The following is a 21406-nucleotide window of genomic DNA, read 5'->3' as shown; positions in this document are numbered from 1 at the left end:
GATACAATAACAAAAGAATGACCGTGTTATCCCGCGCTTTCTTATTCCCCTTCAACAAGCGTCGGCCAACGTTTCGTCGAAGGAATATTTCAAATCTCGCGAAATTCGTATCGATTCGCTCGATCGATCGATCAAGAAGACGATCTTCCCGATCTAATAAAACAAATCGGCATTGCTCTCTCTTTCCCCCTCCCCTTTTTTCCTTTCTATATACACGAACCCCTAACTCTTTCGAGGGGTTGAACGGCGATAACAGGAGAAGAGGAGTTTTCGCGCGAGACGCTCGGACACACTTTTCTCTCCAACTCCCTCCTCCCCTCCCCGTAACCCCGATAACTGATCCGAAAAGTTTGCGCAACGAATGGGAGAAAAGCAGGGGTTGGCTGGCCGATAAGAGAAGGGTTGAAATTGGGAACAAAGAGCGGAGTATTTTGGGAGATGGGTGTCGTCGAGGAAGGGACAAGACCGATCGCTTGCATTGATCAACGCTGTGCGGTATATCGTACACGGGGCATCGCTCAAATCCATCCACTCGGCTCGTATCGCGCCCTTATAGGCTCCCCCAACACGATCCTCACCTCTCTCGATCCAGCGTGGAAACCACAATTAACTAATGGACGATCCGACTTATGCCGGTTTCCGGACACATCGTCCGACGACAAGTTGCCAGATCGAGCCGGTATCTTAACACAAACATCCCCTTGACTCCCGACGGGTTGACTCACGACTCGGCAAAGAACTCGCCCCTGTCGCCAAACTTGGCCGTCTACGGAGTTATCCTCTCTATGGAGAAACGCGATTTCCCCGCTCGAGCATCGATCCGATTCCGGATTAACTGATTAAAGAGTTCTCTCTCTTCCTCTTTCTCCCCTCTTTTCTCGCTTCCTTGATGAATTGGATCGACGAACGAACGAAAATGCAAATGTTTTCGTGGGAACATTGGAGGGGGGATCTCGCGTCGTCGTGAAATTTGTGAAAACATTGCACCGTTCTTCGAGAAAATTTGTCTTCGATTCCATTTTGGAAGGGGAGGATAATCGCACGCGCCCGATCGATAACTCCTCTTCCAGATCATATTTCAGTCATCAAACCGTGCTCGAACCGTCCAGATTTATGAAGGGTGATACTGGAGTGGGTCGGGGCGAGCTGTTTATAACAGCTCCTTCCAACAACATCTCCTGTGCTGCTGCGTATGGCTATGACCCGAACAAAGGGATCTGCGTATAAATCTCTGTAAATTTGCTCCCATCGAGGGAAGGGACACCCTCGTAAACGGACGAATTTATCGATTTCAATTTTTTCCTTTTTTATTTTTCTTGTCGCCCGGTGGTAAGGATTCGACCGATCCTTTTATTATACATTTTAAACCGTTCTCGGTTTCGGCCGGCAAATTGTCGATCGTCGGTCGGAACGATCTTTTTCCAGGTAGATTTTCAAGAGCCAAGGTTTTCGTTTCTTGCGAGCGAGGAGCGGGTCGCAAGCCGCAAGAGAGGAGGGGGAAAGTTGAAAAAAGTTGATGAGTGATTTATAATAGGAAGAATAATGGAAAGTGGGTTGGACGGTGAACGTCGGTGAAGAGAAGAGCGAGGGGCGCGTCGACGGCTCGTTTATTAGCGGAGCTCTCGCTCTCTCTTTCTCCCCTTGTTTCCTCCCTTCGCTCCTCTGGCTGGGTCCACGGCCCAACAGAGTTGTAATTAATTACCAAAGTAATTATCTGATGATTTAAGAACCCGCACGCCTCGAAACTCCAACGAATTACTATTACCCATATCCGGAAACCTAACCACCACCGGCGGCAGCAAGGCGCGAGAGAGATTCGAAGGAAGAGGGGGGGAGGAAGGGTTGGAAAAGTTTTGGCTTCGTTCGGGTAAACCGGAACTCCGAGTTTGGTATCAATCGGTCACCACGCTTTTTATTTTTCCCGCTATCGATCGTTTCGTTCGATCGACTTCGCTCCCTGGTGATAAGTTTCGTTTAATTAAATCGAACCGCGTGATCCGCGTCCATCCGCGTCCTCCTTGTAATTTCTCATTTATTTGTCGCTCCATTTCCACTCCCCATTCGTTCCATTATTCTAAGAATTATAAACGATAAAATTCCTCGTTAATAACACGGGGCGCATAAATGTTCATCGTTAATTGGATTAATGACTGGCTAATTAGATACGTTAAACCACACCTGGAAATATTATATTAATGAAACACGGTGTGGAGCACGCTGTTTTAACCCGCTTCGGTTAAACGGGTTCGAATTAAGCTCGAATTTTATTTGATTACGCTACTAAATGGCGTTCAATTTTCACTCGGGGAACGAAGTTTGAAAATGAAATAAAACCTACGGATAAATATTCCTTAGAACCATTATATTCGTAATGATCCAACTCGAGTTGAATCTTGGCGACGGTTTGGATATAAAAATTATACGCGCGGGAAGAATAATCGACTGCCAGTGACGGGAGTAGCGTTGGAAACGAAGTACGCTGTGCTCTCTAATTTCATTTTCTTCGCATCGCGAAAAGAGCACAATTCGCCGTTCGTGTTCGTTCTTGGTGCTGGCCGTATCCTGTCGAGTAACTAGTTGCACAACCGCGGTCCAAAGTTGGACCGTGGGATATCTATAATTGGGTGGCACGTCGTCCACTGTTGTGTACCATTGAATACCGCTCTCGTGTTTCACCGATACGCGCTATTACGAAGTTGGTCGTTCGATCTTCTTCCACGCCTCGTTTTCGTACCTGCGGAAAGATATTGTCCACGAATTCGTTCCGATTCGAGTTTTCGCCCGGAATAATAACAAAAATCGGTAATTATTTGGATTATCATCGAATGATTCGGCTTATATTTAACCATTTCCGCTCGATACGCTTCCTGATAAAGAAACAAAGAGCTAAGGAATTGTATTCAATATCTGGTCTTATTAATCCTTTAACTGCACATATAAACGATAATTTTTATGTAAATACAGAGTGTGAGGAATACTTTTCTACATATTTCGATGAACAACAGCCATATTCCAAGAGTAGTATGATTTTAAAATATTTTGTTTTTTTTAGATCTGCTGTGCTAAAAATATCCACGGTTAAAGGATTAATCGGAGATTACGAAATCTAGTATAAATAAAGAGTCATCGAGACTCGTGGCGACCGAGAGTCGCCTCTCGAAGAGGTGGTGGGGAGATAAGAAAATTCGTTGATAAGTCTAACACTTAGTTGATTATTCAACGGACTGATTTTCACGGTATTCGAGTTATCTACGTGTACATCCCGTGTATGGTGTAAATTGGGAAATATTTTAATTGAAAACGCTGCGTTTTAATCGAGTAATTTTGACGATGGTTCAAACGGTATCGATTCGTCGTATAGATAATAGAAAGGTGAGATTAACATTCGAGTCTCGAGAGATACTTGCCGTTTAATTATTGGATAATTAAGAGGCGTCGAAAGTTTAGCCTGCTGGATGGATTGAAAGGATTCAATTTTTCTCTCTCTCTCTCTCTTTCTTTTGAAACCTATCTTTTCGAATTAATGCTTTTTTCTCTTCCCCCCTCTTTTTTCTCATTTTAAACGCAAGTACAGCATGCATTAGACCCGTACCGCGTGAAATTGCTGTTTTCGTTGGTCGAAAAGAAAAACGATGTATTCTTGAAACTATATAATCTCAAAATATTTATACAAGCCATGACTTTTTTCAACGAGATTTTCTCGACCATATTCCATTTTTAAAATTTCATGGTTTTAGGGTGAAGAAATTCTTCGAACGTTGCGATTACAGCTTCTCGAATATTTTATTTTTTAAAAACAACTGTAAGGGACGAAACGAGCGATAACGATCGATTGATATTAAATATTTTGTGATCGATTTCTCCTTGTTTGAGAAAATAATAATGAATTATTCCCTTTACAGACCACCGTACAATTATCCTAACTTTTTTTCGATCGTGATTTGCTTAGGATTTTTATTGACATTCAACCATTGGAATTCAAAAATGGACTCGCAAACTTTTGATCTTCCTTTTTCAGTTTTTTTCACTTTATCCATTATCGCACTCAAATGTCTGAAAACTGTCGTTCGAAATAATTTTAACTTTAACTCTGCTTCCACTTCGGCTTTCAATTTATCTTTGTTTAATATGAATTTCAGTCTCGAGGCTCGTTTTCAAGATTCTCGTATCAGACCTGAAAACCACCACCGATAGAATCTTCTCATCGAAAGCTAACCTAACATTTCGATACGCTTCGCTAAGCTGCACTTAAATGACCCAACTTAAACTCGTACAGGAATGATATTCTCAAAGAAAAAAAGCAAAAGTTGAACAAATACAAAAAAACTTATTACACGAAGCAGATATACGAGGACAACGCTAAGAATTTACTCGTGATTAATTCTAAAATCAACTTCGTACGATACAACCTAACGCATGATTCGACCGCTTTCCACTCGGCGTTCTCTTCCACTACCCCCTCTTCATCCACCCCGTAAAACCCTATCATCGAAACTCTCGAACACCTGGGAGATATTTTCAACCCGCGATTAAACAAATCCACGCGTTGACGAATATATATCCAGCCCCGAAATCCATTATAACTTTTCATTTCCGCGCGAACGTTTAAACGAGCGTAACGAAGGAGGCGCCATTTCCGTCGGTATCCACCGTTAGAGGGGGATGGGAAGTTTCGTTTCGAGGCCCCCGAGTCTCTTCGAATCCTTCCCCATCTGGCGACACCCGGCGAACCTCTTCGCCCCCGTACGGCTTTCCAGTCGTTAACGAGTCGAAACGAAGATCTCGCCCCGTTGCGACGGTGTTCGGGGTCATTAGCGGCAAGGACGGCGGAACGAAGGAAGGGAGGTTACGCCGTTTTCCATTAATCGAGGCGGTGGCCCGTGCCTAGCCACTGCCTGCCGCACCTGCCAACCTAACCTACGAGCAGCCACGTTTCCGGCGAACGTGCGCAACGTGCGAACGCGGCCCCCGTAGTGTAGTGGTGCTGAAGTGCGAGAACAAGGGGACGTTATTTAAGGGATGTTGGGAAGAGGAGGGCCAACGAAATTCAAAGTAAATAATCCCGGTTTAAACGCTTGTCCCTCTGCTCTGCGCTCGAGAACAGATTCGAAATTTATACATATGTGGAGTGAATTATTGCCGATGCTCGTAAAAGATTATAATTGAAAAACAATCTGAACAACGTAAAATCTTTCTGGAACGCGTACTTCGAGGTAACGAGATAAAATCTATCCATCGGATGCAAGTAACAGATTGTTATAAAATTCGGACGAATTTCGCGTGGAATCATTCGGATTCGTATAAATTCGGGGGAAGCGTAGTAGGGGGGAGAGACGTAGGTAGGCGATATTTATCCGCGGCAAAGTTTGGACGACGAGGGATAGAATCTGGAGCAAGGCCGGGGTTTTTTAGGGGCCGAATTTCACAAGAGTTGGAGAACTTTTGAAGCGTGAACGCAAAAAAAAAAAAACGCGCGTTCCAACCCTAAATATCCGGGAGGAGGATATGATGAAAAGGAGGACCAGAGAATACAGAAAGAGAGAGAGAGAGAGAGAGAGAGAACGCTGACGGATCCGGCTGGTTGCGTTATTGTCGATTAATTTGCGAAATCCGAGAGGAAGGTGTGTATCGATCGTGATGGCGCGAAAAGGGGCTCGCACAAAAAAAAAAATAAAAATAAAAAAGAAAAGGAAAGGAAAGGAAAGGAAACCTATAAACATTTGAAACGATCCGGCACGTTCCTTTTTCTTTCAGTCTCCGGAGGAGGGGAGGGGGAGGGGGGCTAAAAGCACGCACAAGTATGCTCAATCTGGCACGATGCACTGTTGCAAAGCGTGCATTCGCGGGGGAAAAAAAAAATGAACGGCGGCGTAAAGGAACGAATGGAAAAGAGGGCACACGGTGGGTGGCGGCGGTGGTGGTGGTGGTGGTGGCCGTGGTGGTGGCGAGGCTCGCGGTGGGCAGACGGGTGGGAGGGTGGGTGTGGACGAGAGAGTAGGGTAACGAGCAGAGTTCGTCGAGGTAGACGGAAGCCTCGTTCGGGGTATAAGGTTGGGGAGTTTGATAACGCAAAGGGGATTGCGCACGTGGGCGGCAGAAAAAGAGAGAGGGGTGGAGAACTGTGGTCGGGTGCAGTCTTGTATATAAAACATTCAAAAGGCTGTTTTTATTTCGGTGCGATTCAATGCATTCTATAGCGAAGACTTGCCTGCCTGGTTGCCCGGATGCCTGCTGTTGCCCTCCTACCCTTCTTTCCTACCTGCTACCATCGCGTTAACCCCATCTCCCCCTCCCCCTCTTTTGCTCGCCGCGCATCCCCTGCCTTTCACCCTTCTGCCAGTCAACCTAGCTTCCTGTCTGCATTTCAAATTGATGGATTTACCAAGGAAGGACAAAGAGGGAGAACCGAGGGAACGGAGACAGATATATATGTACGTGTATTGGGAAAAGGAAAAAAAAGGAAAAAGAAACGTGGAAAACAAGTGAAACGTTTGTGTCGTTTATGCCTAACCTATACTCTCGTCCAAAACAGAGGTTTCCTATATTTTTTCCCCGCGAGTCCATCCCAGTCGGTCCACGCTCCCGAATCATCGCTCCAGCAGGCAAAATTCTCGATGAAATTCTCGTGGCCAGGACGTGGTGGATGTCCACGTTCGAGATCTACGCGCCGACGGATACAAAAAAAGCGCGGGCTGGTTTGCGAGAGTCGACTGCGTGGATACAAACCGGGATGGAGGAGGGTCCAACGGAAAATTCGTCGAGCGATTTTTAAACGGAGCGAGAGATGCTTGAAATTCACTCTCCAAGTGAGTCGGAGAGGAGTCGGGAAGCGAGGAGTGAGATTTTCGAGGGAGCGCAGGCATAAGCGTTACTTACTGCACTTCGTAAATATTACGAATTCGATGTTTCAGAGACGCCCCATTCTCTGTTCATTTTCGTGAATTTGCGAACGAGAATTCGCAAAAGGCTGTCGTTTAAAAATTCTAGTTTACCGGAGTGAAATATTTACCGGGGAAATCGAAACGTTATTTTGTTAATGTCCCTGCAGGTACGAGCACTTAAAAATTTATTCGTACATGTATTCGGGATATCTATTTCCGTGTTCCGCGCATCGAGTGCTTGACTCGTCGTAAGTTTTTTTTTTTAAATAATATTCGCCTCGATGTATGTTCCCTTCCTCTCCCTTCGACTTTGGTCGATGAAAATTGAGAAAATTGATGGGAAATACACGCGACGACGATCGAGGATTTTATTTATTTGTTTATTTGAAAGCAATGAAAAGAAATATATACAATCCGAACGTAATATTAATTAAAATTTATCTTATCGAACGGAAGAACGAAGAAAAATATTACCCAGGTGAAACAATAGGGGGAATGAAATGTGACGAGGGAAGAAAAATTATAGGCTTGAAGGTATCATTTCGTTTGGATATTTTATCTCCGCCTCTAAAAGCCACGTTTTAGAGGTAATGGGGTCACCCAGCAGCCGACATTGCGAATCTAGGCTTAACGATAAAAAGAAAGGTTTGTCTCTCTTATCGATTTTCCACTTTGTATCCTCCGCGTCCCTCACCTCGCCGTCTCCCTCCGCGTCACCGATTTAACGTCCATGTTTTATTATGGTAATTGATTAACCATAAAGTCCATCGAATTAAATCCCTTTAAAGTGGTGCAAGAGGACGGATGTACGGATGTTAACGCGGATTTTTGCGATCCATCGCCTCTCCGTGCATCCTAGCATTTCGCCTTCCTCCCTTTTTTTTCTTTTCCTTCTCTCCTTTCCCTTTCCTTTCGTTTTTTTCTTTCTTTTTTCCCCAATCCCCGCAATTGGGCTTCGAACTTGGAGGCCGGAACGTAGGATACGAACGCAAAGCTGTTCGTTCAACAAAGGGGAACAAAGCGATCCGTCCCAGCTTTCGCGAGGGTTAATAATGGAATTATGAATCGCGTCGCGGCTAAACTTAATGCGATTTCCCTGTAAACCCAACGGTAAGCGGCGTGGACCGATCAATGCAAGCGTTATAAGACTCCGCTGTATTTTCTAGGGTTTCTACGTATCGCGATTTCGAGTCGAAACCGATTCCGATCCACTGATTTATCTTTGGATAATACGCGTTGCTTCAATTGTCCGTCGATCGTCGAATAAACAGCGAGACCTTTCGAAACTTTTCTCTTGCTTTTTACTGCAAATATATATATATATGTGTGTACACAAATATTCAAATTCTCTGAAATAGTTTAATAATATATATCTCGCTGTTTCGTTACATAAATTATTGTACATACACTTTCGTTACATATTTTCCATTGATAGAAGAAGAAAATTAATTTACCGACAGAAACGTCGGAAGAATAACCGGGGAAGAAAGAAAAAAAAGCACGTGCATTAAATTTTCCCGTGCGAAGCGTTTGAATGCGTGCAACGGTTCCGCAAAGAAACCGCTACGCTGCAATTAGAATGAACTAGCCAGTGCGCGAAATAAGATATTTATATAAGACGAAAGCTTAAAATCCCCCTTCCTCCTTTCCAAAAAAAAAAAAAAAACAAAAACAAAAAAGGGAGAGTGCGCATAGAAATTGCGCGAGTAATTTTTTTTCTTTTTTTTTTTTTTTTTACGAATCCTTCGAATTCATCATAAAAATCTAAAAAAATAGGTCAGGCGAGTTTTGCCGCCTTTTCGTTCACAACGCTCGTTCGAAAATATTTCGCTATTATTTAGCCTGGTAATTGGCGGAAAAAAATATTTCATTGTTTCGAACGTATCCGGAATCCGGTATGCATATGTATGTGCGCACCGTTCCATATGATAATTACCAAGTTTTAACATACCCGCGTTTACATACCCGTTTAAGGGATACATCCCCCCCGAACCACTGTCCACCGTGATAAAGTTTGGCGAAAGAAGGAGGGAATAAAAAAAAAAGGGTGGGTCGCGCGGAAATAACGAGACACGTGTTCATCCGGTTTAACGAGAAGGCGGTTTATCGAAGAGGTGATACCGGGATTAATCACTTTTAAATCACGTTTAAACTTTCGAGTAATTGATCGCCGGCCATTCGGATATTCTCTGTACAGAGATCGGTGGGGAAAATCTATTCACGTGTTTCGATATATAGCTTGTACGCGTAAAATTTTCGGTCGCTTTATAACGTCCGCGAGTCGAAAACCAAGCTTCGGTACACCGAGACCACATCTGAAAGTACAACAAAGATTTAATTGAAGGATTAAGTTGCAGTTCGGGGAGGAGGAGTCCCCGTATCCCCGGCGCAAATGCGACTTTTATCTAAGAAGGAACGAGGTTGCCTCCTCGAGTTCTCGATTGGTTTTTGGATTCCTGGCTCGTCGCGTGTTTACCAGCTCGTCGTTAGACGTCGAGGACCCGTCGAACGAAAAGAAAGAAGGGGAGAGGCGAAGAGAGGAGAGGAGAGGGGGCCATCGAGAAGTATATCGAGAAGGATCCGCCGCGTCTGTGTGATCGGCGTCCGTTAAGATGGCCTGGTGGTGGCTGTGGCTGGCTGGCGGTCTAAAGTATAGCTCACAATGCTCGCCAGGGCGGGGAACAGACACACCGTGGCAGTTAGAGGCACGTGAGCGGCATGCAAGATGGACCCACATATTCTATCCAACCGAGAAACCTTCTTCCCTCGTTCCCCCATCTGTGGAGGAACCTCGTCTGCTTCGTCCCCAACGGAGCTTCCCCCTCCGGAGCTTGCTCTCGTTTCAGGCCGCATCGGCCGCCAGCCGAGTTAGTTGCTTCCGTGCCATTTTCTAAACCAATTCAAAATCTCTCTACAACCGCCGCGCCCCTCCTCTCCTTATCCTCGACCTCGCACCGCCCCGCACGCCACCTCGAATTTACGTTACGTTACGTTACGTTGTGTCGACAGGGAGGTGACGGCCAGCGGCAAGGTTTAATTAAGCCGACGCTGCACCGACACTCCTGAATCTATTCCATCGAATTCGAGACGAATCATCGCCTCCCCTCCGGTGTTCGTACTCGATCGATGCGAAACGATGGAGTAGAAAGTCGACGCGAGTCCATGGTAACCGTGGTTCCATCCGGATGAACGGTCGTCGCCGGATTGACTCGCCGCGTTTGTTGACAATGCGATCCGTTTTAACTCGCGCTCGATGCTCGTTTATCCGCTCGTCACCCGAGTAATTTTTACGTGTTTTCGCGTGAAAACGAGTTCTCGTGTAAAAAAGGAGAACGGGTCGAGATTGGAAAATAGATTTCGATCATTTTAATAATCGAGAAATAAGTTTGGCCAAGCTTGCCCTGGGCACCGCCGATTTATCTCGATTCGTTCGAACGAGTAAAACGTTCGTTTTAGCCGGGAAGAAAAATATTGCCCGTACGTGAATGCCGCGAGGAAAGAGAAGATTATCTGAACGCAGTTTGTTTGAAATAGTGCTACTTTTGTCGAAGCTAGTTCATTTTTTGGATACGGTGGTAATGCGAGGAACGTGATTGCTTCCGAATCGTCCGTACGATATATAAAAAATGCTGTCCCCCGAATATGGATAGAAAATATTTGAAACGTTATCTCTTAATATCCCGATAAATCGGCCAATTTTCTCATCGAATAAATATCTAATATCTCCGTCCGAACCGAGGCCAGTATTTCTCCGCAAACGCGCATAGATTTCGCACAGGAGCGAACCCAGTTACAAACATAACGACGGTTGGTAATCTCGTGCGCGTACACGTATTTAAACGCGTGCATTGCCAAATACGTTCTCCCTCCTTCTACGTTCAAAAACCGTCTCACGATTATCCTCGATCTAACCTACGAATTCGTTAAAAAATATCGGTTAGATAATCTCGACCCGATACAGATCTGGTTCGACGAGACAACCGTATCGTCAAAGATGGAGAATTACTGTTCGTCACCACGGGGATAGCATCGATGACATAACAAAGTGGAATAACTATCCCACGAGACGAGTGGGAGGGTTGGCAAGGGAGGGCGAGAAGTTGCCTCGGAAATAAATTCGTGTCAAGACAAATAAGCGCACTCGACGCCTGGGCCCCGTTTCTCCGCCCCCTTTTCATCCCCCTTTCCTGTTTCTTCCATTCCGTCTGAACGGAAGGGAGAAGAAGACATCGGCTCCTTTTCCTTTTTCCAGCGCCTTCTTCATCCCCCGTGAGAGAGGGAGGGGAGCAGCTCGAGAGCCACCACCACCCACTCGGGTCGCACCTTCTCCCCCCTCGGTATCCACTCCTTTTTCCCACCGATTTCGACTTTCTTTCCGCCTTTCTGTTCCTCGTAATACGAGCTAAGCGACTCGCCCGTCACTTTTTCCCTTATCTTTCCACCCGACGTTCTTTTTTGCATCCGCCGCCGTTCAATCCCCCTCCCCCTCGCTCTACTTTCGCCGCCCGCCAATATTTGCTCTCATCTTTCGGCTTATTGAGGGGGGACTGCGAGAGCAGAGTCGCGGCTATTGGCTCTTCCACCCGTCACCAGACCAGCGAGGTGCTCCTCTCGAATCGGCGCTAACCTAAGTTAGCCTGATTTGTGCAAACTCGAGTCCTTTCCTCTGCTTCTCTCTCTTTTATCATTCGTCCAACCCCTGTTCCAATGACTCCAACCTTCTTCCTCTTCCTCCTCCTCCTCTTCTTCTTCTTCTTCTTTCGACGAACGGTCGATCTTTGCTCCTCCGCCCGGCATCTCGCATTCATCGACTATGGTTAATTACGATATTGCTCCCGAGACGCTGATAGCTTCTCTCTGTCCTGCTCTCCTATCCGTCTATTTCTATCCTCTTATCTAGCCATCGATTCCCCGCTCCTTGCTTCCAGCCTATCCACTCTTTGCACTTCGTGTTTGCACGACCCTCGATCGAACAGCCACTTTGCCCGTTTCTATAAACTTCTCTCAAACGGAATTTTTACGATAATAAAAATTCTTCTCTCTCTCTTTCTCTCTCATCCCCTCGCGCGAAATTTTCATCTCTTCTACCGTTTCCTTTCACGTACCGCACCCTTCTTCTCTCTTGTACTTGTTTTTTATGTTACATTTGTTTAAGATGGAACGAGTTTAATTTTCCCCTCTTCACTTTCGATCGATACGCTTGTCCAGAGAAAATTAAGAGACAAAATTTCTCTCTATATTTGTTCTCTGTGCGGGGATATTCGCATTTCTCAACTTTTTCTCGTTCGCTGCGAGTGACAAAAATTTATTATAATTACGAATAAAGTTATTTTCACGAATTACTTGGATAATAATCGTAATAATAATGTAACAGCTACGAATAAACGTTGTCGACGTATTCTCTTTTTTCCTCTTTTTTGCCGAATTTCGATTTAAAGAAGAACAACAGCCACGGATTGGAAATTAATTTAAACGGGTGACAAATTTCTCGATTGTTACCGCAAATAGTCGCCGATGCGAGCGGAGGGATGCAACGGTAAACGGCGATCAACGATTTCCGTTATATTAGATTCGTCCCAGCGCGAAAGACCGTTTAATCCATTCGATCTTGCATCGATCCACAATGTTATCCCCCCCTCCTTTCCGTCCATGATGTTTGTCACGATCTTTGCCCCATCGAGGAGAGACAGTTTGGTCGTTTCTTCAAAAATTCGATTCGAGCGGTTCGATCGGTTCCCCTTTTCTCGATAATACCCACCTATCTCCGCCTTACTACACTCCGCCTGATACCCAACTCTACGAGCCTTTCGTATACTTTCGAACCGGGTATCCGAAAGAGATGCTCTGCTGAGTAAGACGGAACGGTGGATCACGAATTCCCCTCCCCTGCCCGGCATTCCCACCCAAGTATTCGTACGAATCGAACGCAGAATCCAATCTCGCTCCTCCGGAGTCCTACCCCGTTCATACCCGTTTCTTTTCGCGGTAACGATTACGGGCGGACTTCCTTTTACCGCAATCGGTGATACGTTTCAATAAAAAAAAAAAAAAGGAAGAAAAAGAAAAGAAAGAAAAAGGCCAAGCGTTGCGTTTCACAGCGATGAAACAATGCGCGGCGGGGAATTAAAATGGGACGTCTCTTTCTCCTCGCGATTCCCCAAGAAAAGAAAATGAAACGAATATATTTTCCTTCTTCTTTCTCTTCTTCATTTTTTTTTAATTCCGGTCAGGAGAACAGTTTTTATTCGAGTGGTTTAAAAATTAAAATTGTACACACCGGTGTGAAGAACTCTTTTTCATCTTTCTCATTGTTTCTTCGAAAGTAAAAGAAGAGAAAAAGAATAATAAAATCCATGACGCATACGTATCGATTCGCGTTCAAGTTTCAATAAGACGTAAGTTTACTTAAATTTTCCTCTTACTTACTTCGATCATCGCGCCTTCGAGAGACCTTCCACGATCTCGCGATGACGCTTAAAAGTTCCCTGATCTCGTCTAATCCTGCACAAAGAGAGAGAGTAGCATACGGTTTCCTTGCACGAAGGGAAGCTGCGATCGATTCCAACTAACGCGGACCATCTGTACACACGAATCGAAAAACAATGCGACCACGTTCGCGAACGTGTGTACGCGCACGGTTTGATCGTGGCCAAATACCGATAAGAGTGCTCGTGGCGCGACACCAGCGCCACGATGATCCGAATGCAGGGAAGCGGCTTAAGCAGGCGTTTAAATTCAGCGACACGTACTCGGGCAGAGGACTGGGTTCGACCCTTTTCTCGCTTCCTTTTTTTCTTTTTCTTTTTTCCTCCCTTTTTCTCTTTCCTTCGCCACGCCGCGTGACCGTGTGGCGACACGGAAAAATCAGAAAGGGAATACTCGGTGGGCGGCTCCCATCGTTGCATGATTTAACTCGAGATCCATCTCTCTCTCTCTCTCTCTACTTCCTATCCAATCTTGGCCAGGATGTAATGATCTGAGAAATTGTACGCTCGATATCGATGCGCTCGTGCAAAGAAGCCAATATCCGCGCCGCGGATACACCGAGCAATGTGCACACGTTGAATCTTACGTGGTGGTATATGTATTTCATTTTTTCTTTCTCTCTCGAGATGCTTCCAAGCATTTCGCCAAACGCAAAATTGTTGTATGTCGAAACGCGGACGAGATTCGATTGTTAAGTAAGATACTTGTTTATTTATCTCAACCGTAATATCAACCGTCTTAAGGATATTACGATTGTTGGGCAAGGGAAGAGGGAAGCGAACTGAATGGATGTGTTACTTTGCAAGAAAAATTACAGGGCGGATAAAAGTAGTTTGAGAGGGTGGGGGAGAAGCATCGAAGAGATTTCTTTTCGAAGCTTGGAACATTACTTCTCATTTGGGGAAGAAAGTATTGCAATAGGTTGAGAGACACTGCATAGTTAAACCCTCAGCGGGAAGAGGAGCGGGTGGGTGGGCCACGAAGAGGAAACGGTCGCCATTTCCTGGTGACGCGAAGACTCCCCAACCCAATCCCCAACCATCAACTTCCAACGAGTACAGCCTCACTTGCGGCCATCTATCTCTACGAATATTTCGGTGGAACCGAACTTTGGCGTTCAAAAAACCATGGCTAACATCTTGACGAATCGTATTAAAGCGAGTAAATTTGTCGACGATTCCACGCCGAGAAAAGAAATTAAATAATAATTTTAATTAAACTCAACAATGTAAACGCAATGTTAAAACGTAGCACGCTGCGCGAATCTACGCAAGGATATGGAAACGTTAATGAAACGTTGATTTGTAAACGGTTCAACGCGTGTCTCGATCGATTCGAATATGAATATACTACGACTTGGTCGACGCAGACAAGTAAACAATTCATTTCATTATGTGACTACGCTTATGCGTAATAGTACACAAAATGCTGAAAGTATATAAAAATAGTTCTTTAATCTTACTTTAAGGTTCGCCGGACAAATTGCCACATAGCCTCCTTCGTTTATCAGAGATCGAGAAACGTGTTTAAAAAATTTCGGATGGAAATTTATTAAAAATTAGCAACAACGTTTCATTCGGGATCCCGAGAAGGGATCCGAAACTCTCCATCTCGTATTTTCTCGCAACAACGTTAAAAACGGGTCGGTGATGGAACAGCGCGATAAATCGGTAAGACGCGAATTGTTATTCGTTCCTCGTCAGAATGGGGGGGAGGAACGAAAGCACAACAAGTGACACGCAATTCCGATAGGTGAATTTGAAATGGCCGGGCCGGCAAGCCGTGTTCCAGCCCGCTCGTTTCAGCGGTTTGCGAAGGTAAAGCACGCTGAAAATAAATTATGCACGCACTTCGCGTACGAATGCGCACGGTTAGTTGGCCGCCGCTTTTCACGGGAAACGGCTTAACCGAGGGGAAAGGGTGAAGCGAAGAGAGAGAGAGAGCAGATAGGATGCGAGGGTAAAAGAGGTAGACGTGGGGGAGGGTGGGCGGTTCGCGCGGCATGGAATGGGCGGTAGCAGGAGGACTGCAGGAAACTGAAACGTGGCCAAATCGAAATTAACTCGCGCGTAACAAAGCCGCGACTGAAATATTAATTATCTGAAAATTAGTTGGATATGGGTCACCAGACGGTGAGTTATGCGGCTTGTACGCGCGACCCGTACCACTCCAACCCCGTAAATACGCGAAACGGCAGGGAAGGGAGAACCACCACCGCTTTTTTCTCATCTCCTCCTCCCTCCCCTTCCCAGCCCTCGCCCCCATTGTGCCGAAAATCCATCCGTCGCGCGGTTTGCATCCCCGTCCGCCACGGGGGGATATAAACTTTCTCGCGCCAAGGACATTTGTCTCTCTCTCTCTCCCACCCTCCTTCTCCCTCGTCATCCTCCCCCGTGGTGGTTGTGCATGCGCGGCCCTCCCCCGTCCTCGACGGCCACCGCCGCGTTAACTTTATCAAAGTCGGTTCCAGGTAGGTATAGCTGGAATACGGTGGCGGGCGAACGCGTCCGGTTTGTCCGCAACGTTTCAATCTGTCCGATGGATTTTACCGCACCGGAGGAAAAATACTAGGAGGAGGTGGCCTCCTCTCGTTGAATTACGATCTTCGCTCGCCCTCGGTTGTGTATCGTTGATTTGGTCGCGAGCCGAGCGAGCCAAGGTGAGAGTATTCGATGGTGTCCGGAGGGAGGAGGGCGGCTCTCCCTCCCCCTCCCGCGCCATGTTACCGAGATTAACTCGTCACTGTCCGGAAACCCGGTAATATACGTATCTGCTCGACCCCTCTCTCTCTCTCTCTCTCTCTCTCTCTGCCCGACGCTCCCCCATTTTTCCACGCATTTTCGTTCTGAATCTTGCACACCGGACGAGTGATTGATGCCGTTCAAGCATCGCGTATCTCTCCCTCGGCCCCGAGAATGACGTAGCTGACACGAATCAATCAACCGACCGCGCTGCACCTAACGGCCGCGTATTTACGAATCTTACGCGAAATTACGCGCTCGAGATTAATTAGAGGGATCGTGGAAAATTGAAATTCTACGGGGATTTATTTTTTTAGAAATATTATATCACGCTCGCTGTATATACTTTGAGTATTTCGAAACGTTTTCTCTTCCTCCTCCAGCTGGCTAGAGCTACTTCCCCTCCCGAAGATCGAAGAAATCGACGAGAATTTTTCATTCTCGTGGTGGAATTGCTAGTTTCTCGAGTTATGGACAAAGTGTGCAACGTCCAGGGAACGATCCCTGGGAACGTAAATGAGGTCGATGATATTTGGGAACGTTCACGATTAAAGGGGAGCAAAAGAGCGTCGTGGAAGTTGGGGGAGTCGCAACACACATGGTTTGTTCACACGTATAAATGTTCGGAACCTTAAGTATACACGGGGCCCGTGTGTACTCGTCGGCGTCTAACAAGGGATGGCGCACACAATCACGGTCGCTGCTAATGGAAATAACACACACCTGACTTGCGCTAACTAACATTTAGTTCGAACATGGCGTACAGATTCTGTTTGTTTGATTGTTTGCCAAAAGCCCGCAAATATTGGTCGATCCATTTACTATGCGCGTTGTGCCCATCCCGTGGACGCGCGTAACGTTCGTGAATACCGTGTTGCCACTACTCCGCCGCGTAGCTCGAAAAACATTTCGGTTTCATCGTTGCATCATTGTTCTCGAATTCGTTTCGATCGGGGGGAAGAAAGCTTCGTTGCGATTGCAACCTCTCCCTCCCTTCTCTCCCTCCTCCCCCGAATTTCTTATCCATCCAAGAAGAATGGTAGGCGAAGAAATCGAGAAATTGGTCGCTCGCTCGAAAGGGGGACGATCGTTTCTCATCGTTGATTTCACAGGTTGGATGATGAAGCGACGAGATGAATATCCGAGACGAGGAGACACCACGGTTTCGTTTTTTCCCAGTTGTAACCAGAAAATACGGTGTTATTTGTCGGAAGTCATTGCCTCGCTGAAAATTTACCATCGAATCTGTGTGACCGCGACTTTCTGCGCGGACGATGTAATAAAAGGGAGAGGGGAGAGGAGGGCGCAGGAGGAGGGGGTTGAAATGTAGCGAGTCAAATTACACAAACGAGAATTTATGAAACGGCCACGCGAGTACGACTGGTGCGTCCAATGCGTCGCCTGATGGTCTCCACGGCTACTCCCCCCTCCCCTCCTGAACAAATGGCGCAAAATTAAGTTTTATTCCTCCCCTCCTCGTATTTCCTAACCGCCGTTAAAATCGTCGTCCGCTCGTCTACCTCTCTCTCTCTCTCTCTCGAATAATTAGATGCGTAAAAACGGCGGTTAGGATGGAATAATTTCTGTTTCGTAGGTAGGGAAAACGAATGAAAACGTTGGTTCAATGCTTTTTTAACTTTGGCCAGTTTGTTTATTACGATGGGAATAAGTTGTACGCGTGTTTCTTTTTTTCTTTTCTTTTTTTTTTTTTTACGCTCCTCCAACTCCCCGTGCCCGTTCTAATTTTCATTAACCGGGGAGGGGAAAATATCATAGTCGTAATTACGTTTGTGAAAAATTAGAGATCCTCCAAAATGTTTTTGCGCGACCTCCCCTCCCTCCAGCCTCCCTTCGCCACAGTTTCCTTAATTTCGTCCGTTTCAACCTTTTTGTAACACGCGAATACATCTGTCCTTTCTCCCTCGTACACAAACGATACATCCATACATCTATATACACACGAATGAAAACAATTTAATCGAAGCAGGAATCGAACGAGGCATCGTGCACGTAATATTCATCCCCCTATAAATTAGAGACTTTTGATCTCGATATTATACTTCCCCCTCTCACGCGAAAATCACGATATAATTAAATCTTAATTATCTCTAAAATCCCCGTTTCAAACGCGAGGGAGGGGGTGCATCGCGAAATATTCGATTGGCGGAATCGCACGGGTGGAAAAACCGATCGCGAAATTCTTGGGCTCGTAGGCCAGGGGTGGAATTCCCGTTGTGTGGAACACGCGCGCGCGCACGTTGAAAATAGTTTGGCCGCTTTGTTCACCCGTTGCCTGTCGCCACGCAATTTTCATAGTGTTCGGAGCGGAAGGGGCGGGGGCGGGGGGCGGGGGACGACGTATTTCGCCGAAAGTCATTATGTCAGGAAAAATTTCACGAATCCGCGCTGCACAGTGGTGGTGGTGGTGGTGGGCCAGGGTTTCTGGACCGGCCGTGTAATAAAGGGGATGAAATGCACTGAGTCAAATTACGCCAACGAGAATTTATGAAACGGGGAACACGAGCACATCCGGTGCGTCGAATGCGTCCGCCGATGCTCCTCCTCCTCCTCCTCCTCCTCCTCCCCTTCCTCCTGGACAATCCGAGCCCCATCCACCAGCGCTCGCGTCACCCACACGATCACGACGACGGCGACGACGGCGACGACAACGACACCGCAGAAGCGGAGCCAGTTTTTATATTTCACCGCGATCCAACTTTTCTTTGTTGCAACGTCCTCAACGCGGCCCGCCCCCTCTATCGACAAGTCTTGACGTGGTACGCGATACGAGTTAACACCCGCGAGGGGTGTTTTGCGACTGCGAGAAAGGCGAGGTTGAGTTTGAAAAGTTGAGTTTCCATCCCCGATGCGTCTTTCAATTTCGTATAATGATTATTTGTTAGGAAGAGGTGACGAACTTCTCGACGATTCTTTTTTAACGCAAAGCTCAAGTAAGCTCAAGTAAGAAAAGTCGGGAAGATTTTATTCTTTCGGAGGATCGAGATAAATTTAATCGACCGACCACGTGTCTTTCATTTCATTTGCAACATGTAACGGAAAATGATCTATGACTTTGTTTCTTCGCAAAGAATTCGTAAACTTCGTTTCAGAAACTATTTTCCAAGTTTTAACAGGATCGGCTTAAAAGGTTTTATCGTTATGACGAGGAAGAAATGAAAAAAGAGAGAGAGAGAGAGGGAAAGATCGAGTTCAAGGTTATCCACCGCAATCGTTCCTCCCTGTTCCTCAATTAGACATAGCGTATCCTGTCCCCCGCCCTATTTCACCAACCAACTTTGACAACCGAGTCCCCAAACTTTCCGCGACTTTGTTCATTCCTTTGGTTCCCTTCCCTTAAACCATCCTCGGCTATTAAGTTCCCAACTTTCTAACCTTCTATCGAAACTCCCTTTGTGAAGCTCGATAAGCTTTTATCCTTCTTCGACGCCGAAGAAATTTCCAGGGAAATTTTTTCTTCTCTCTTCTTCTTCCTTCTTTCCTTTTCTCTTTTCTTTCTTTTTTTTTTTTCATAAAACCGAAGAACACGGCACGGAACACGCGGTGAAACAACACGTGCGATGATTATATTTTATCAAAAATTGAAAAAGAAAGAAACAAGCTGTTTCCTTTTCTCGTTTTCTCTTCTCTCGAAAGCGACAACCCACGACGATCTTATACATATATATATATATATTTTCCCGTTTTATATATATATATAAAATGGGAAAAAATAATTTGCTTGAAAGATACGAAGGAAGGAAACGTTAATTCCGTACGAAATGTAAAAGCATCGAGGAACTTGCAAAATGTAAAAAGGAGTAAAAAAAGGAAAAAAAAAAAAAAAATGAGAGCAAATACTGTCCGCATATGTCGAGGAAAACTCTAGTTCGGAGTAGTCCGCCTTCAAGTTTTTAATTTAACTTTCTCCTACTAATGAATGAATTTTAGCAACTTTAATGCAAACATCAATTTAATTTGCATCGTAAATTAATTGCCGTCCCTAACTAACACCGCCGCTTTTATACATATATATATATATATATACATACCACGTTTCTAGAAGTCGTAAAAACCGTACGCGTAAGTACTTGCATCACGTACTATACGCTTTTGTGGGACTTGTGAACATCGTGTAATAGACACGGTATGATATACCCTACAAGATTTCAACCGTTTTTATTTCTCGTAAAACGAGTTGCGAGCGTCGAGTGGCAATACGAATTGAACTGTAAAAAATTTATTTTTTAAGCGCCTGACACGTTTATCGGTACGTTTCTCTGCACTAGCTTTGAACACGGAACGTATTCGCGTAATCTCGAATAATTTCCTATTAAAAAAAAAAAGAAAAAAAAAAAGAAATTAGCACAAAGGTATAATCCTAAATGATCCTAAAATGAGCAGAACTTTATAATTTAATAATTAATCGATTGTCGTTTGAATCGAAACCTGTTGTAATATTCTTCTCCCTTCTTCCCGGAACGGAACGGATAGAATCGATAATTCAAGCATTTCTAAAAAAAAAATCCATTTCTCACGTCCCCATAAATCTGAAAGATAACTCGGTTTCACGAAAGCCTTGAACGCGACCTTACGGCCTATTCGAAATCACGCGAATCGATCAGAGCAGAATGTATCCAAGGGAGAGGGAGGGAAGAAAAGAATCGATAGTAACGATTCTCCACTTTCTCCTCCTCGCCCGCCACTTTCGACCATTCGAATCAATCGAATTCAGTTATTCCTTGCAAACCTCGCGTAGAATTAGATAGTCCGAGAAATACTGTTATGGAAGAAGAAGAAGAAGTCTGGAGATTGACTAGAAAGAGAGGAAGGAGAAGAAAGAAGAAGGAAGATGAAGGGTTAGGTTAAGGGAATATTAAAGATCGAGAGTCGAAACAGCAGGGTAGGGGAACATGCGACTAGAGGAGAGAGGCTTCTATTCGCCCTCATTTCGTATTCCGTGGGAACAACTCTCCTCCTCCCTATCTATTACTCTCAACTTCCTTCTAGGCTTTCGCGTTTCGCCTTCGCGTTTCACCGATTTATGGATTCGAGAGGGATCGAGAACCGGGTTTGTTACGAGTTTGTTGTTGTCCACGGTCGTGTTCGAAATTATCAAGCCTCTGAGCTTAGGTCAGCCTGTCAACCCCCTCCCCCTATTTACCCTTCGTCGAGAGGGATCCCCTTTACCCGGCCAAGTGTATTTTCAAATAGCATCCGGAGAAAAAAGAGGGGGAGGTGGGAAGCAAAAGAGGAGGAATAGAGAATATCTCCATTCTCCTACTCCCTTCCCACTCCCCA

The 21406-nt window shown here is 45.4% G+C and overlaps 1 protein-coding gene across 13 annotated transcripts in view; it reads right to left on the bottom strand.

Moving 5' to 3' along the window:
- The window catches only part of LOC107993953 (nucleolysin TIAR), a 455817-nt gene that overhangs the window by 120918 nt on the left and 313493 nt on the right, over positions 1–21406 (bottom strand). The window lies entirely within an intron of this gene.

This window comes from Apis cerana, linkage group LG1, assembly GCF_029169275.1.
Source record: "Apis cerana isolate GH-2021 linkage group LG1, AcerK_1.0, whole genome shotgun sequence".
Taxonomy (NCBI): Eukaryota; Metazoa; Arthropoda; class Insecta; order Hymenoptera; family Apidae; genus Apis; species Apis cerana.
Note: the sequence above shows the minus strand (reverse complement) of the source record. Positions and strands in the feature narration are given on the sequence as shown.